The following is a 2,019-nucleotide window of genomic DNA, read 5'->3' as shown; positions in this document are numbered from 1 at the left end:
TTTACAGGTGTAGGTAGCTACTCATATTGACTCATTACATGATGTGATCCAGATCAGATTTAATACAGGTGTAGGTAGCTACTCATATTGACTCATTACATGTGATCCAGATCAGATTTACAGGTGTAGGTAGCTACTTATATTGACTCATTACATGATGTGATCCAGATCAGATTTAATACAGGTGTAGGTAGCTACTCATATTGACTCATTACATGTGATCCAGATCAGATTTAATACAGGTGTTGGGTTAAATGCGGAAGACACATTTCAGTTGAATACATTCAGTTGGACAACAGACTAGGTATCCCCTCTTTCCCTTTCCATACTCATATTGAGCTCACTTGTTATTTTATAATATGCTGTAATAAAGTATGTTATATCTTATTTTATAAACATGTGTGAGTCTCCAATGTGTCAGTCTGCTGCAGTGCAACATCATATGATAGATTCTATGTCAGTCTGCTGCAGAGCAACATCATAGGATAGATTCTATGTCAGTCTGCTGCAGTTCAACATCATAGGATAGATTCTATGTCAGTCTGCTGCAGTTCAACATCATAGGATAGATTCTATGTCAGTCTGCTGCAGTTCAACATCATAGGATAGATTCTATGTCAGTCTGCTGCAGTTCAACATCATAGGATAGATTCTATGTCAGTCTGCTGCAGTTCAACATCATAGGATAGATTCTATATCAGTATAGCTGCAGTGCAACATCATAGGACAGATTCTATATCAGTCTGCTGCAGTTCTACATCATAGGATAGGTTCTATATCAGTCTGCTGCAGTTCAACATCATAGGATAGATTCTATGTCATTCTGCTGCAGTTCAACATCATAGGATAGATTCTATGTCATTCTGCTGCAGTTCAACATCATAGGATAGATTCTATGTCATTCTGCTGCAGTTCAACATCATAGGATAGATTCTATATCAGTCTGCTGCAGTTCAACATCATAGGATAGATTCTATGTCAGTCTGCTGCAGTTCTACATCATAGGATAGATTCTATGTCAGTCTGCTGCAGTGCAACATCATAGGATAGATTCTATATCAGTCTGCTGCAGTTCAACATCATAGGATAGATTCTATGTCAGTCTGCTGCAGTTCAACATCACAGGATAGATTCTATATCAGTCTGCTGCAGTTCAACATCATAGGATAGATTCTATGTCAGTCTGCTGCAGTTCTACATCATAGGATAGATTCTATATCAGTCTGCTGCAGTTCTACATCATAGGGTAGATTCTATATCAGTCTGCTGCAGTTCAACATCATAGGATAGATTCTATGTCAGTCTGCTGCAGTTCAACATCATAGGATAGATTCTATGTCAGTCTGCTGCAGTTCTACATCATAGGATAGATTCTATATCAGTCTGCTGCAGTTCAACATCATAGGATAGATTCTATGTCAGTCTGCTGCAGTTCAACATCATATGATAGATTCTATGTCAGTCTGCTGCAGTGCAACATCATAGGATAGGTTCTATGTCAGTCTGCTGCAGTTCTACATCATAGGATAGATTCTATGTCAGTCTGCTGCAGTGCAACATCATAGGATAGATTCTATGTCAGTCTGCTGCAGTGCTACATCATAGGATATATTATATGTCATCTTGGTAAGCAACTCCAGTGTGTATTTGGCCTTGTGTTCTAGGTTATTGTCCTGCTGAAAGGTGAATTTGTCTCCCAGTGTCTGTTGGACTGCAGACTGAACCAGGTTTTGCTCGACGATTTTGTTTGTGTTACCACCAAGGCATTGTTTTAATATAGCCTAGCTGTGGAGTACGTGTTGCCCAATCACAAGGCATTGTTTCAAAATAGCCTAGCTGTGGAGTATGTGTTGCCCAATCACAAGGCATTGTTTTAAATAGCCTAGCTGTGGAGTATGTGTTGCCCAATCACAAGGCATTGTTTTAAATAGCCTAGCTGTGGAGTATGTGTTGCCCAATCACAAGGCATTGTTTTAAATAGCCTAGCTGTGGAGTATGTGTTGCCCAATCACAAGGCAT

General features: G+C 39.4%; 1 protein-coding gene across 1 annotated transcript in view; it reads left to right on the top strand.

The window, feature by feature from the left end:
• Positions 1-396, top strand: part of LOC129842590 (phosducin-like protein 3) — a 6,347-nt gene extending 5,951 nt beyond the window's left edge. Inside the window, exon 4 of the mRNA XM_055911219.1 lies at positions 1-396. This exon is cut by the window's left edge and continues 1,447 nt beyond it. The gene's annotated coding sequence lies outside the window, so the exon portion shown is untranslated.
• The last annotated feature ends 1,623 nt before the right edge of the window (positions 397-2,019 follow it).

This window comes from Salvelinus fontinalis, unplaced genomic scaffold, assembly GCF_029448725.1.
Source record: "Salvelinus fontinalis isolate EN_2023a unplaced genomic scaffold, ASM2944872v1 scaffold_0055, whole genome shotgun sequence".
Classification (NCBI taxonomy): domain Eukaryota; kingdom Metazoa; phylum Chordata; class Actinopteri; order Salmoniformes; family Salmonidae; genus Salvelinus; species Salvelinus fontinalis.
Note: the sequence above shows the minus strand (reverse complement) of the source record. Positions and strands in the feature narration are given on the sequence as shown.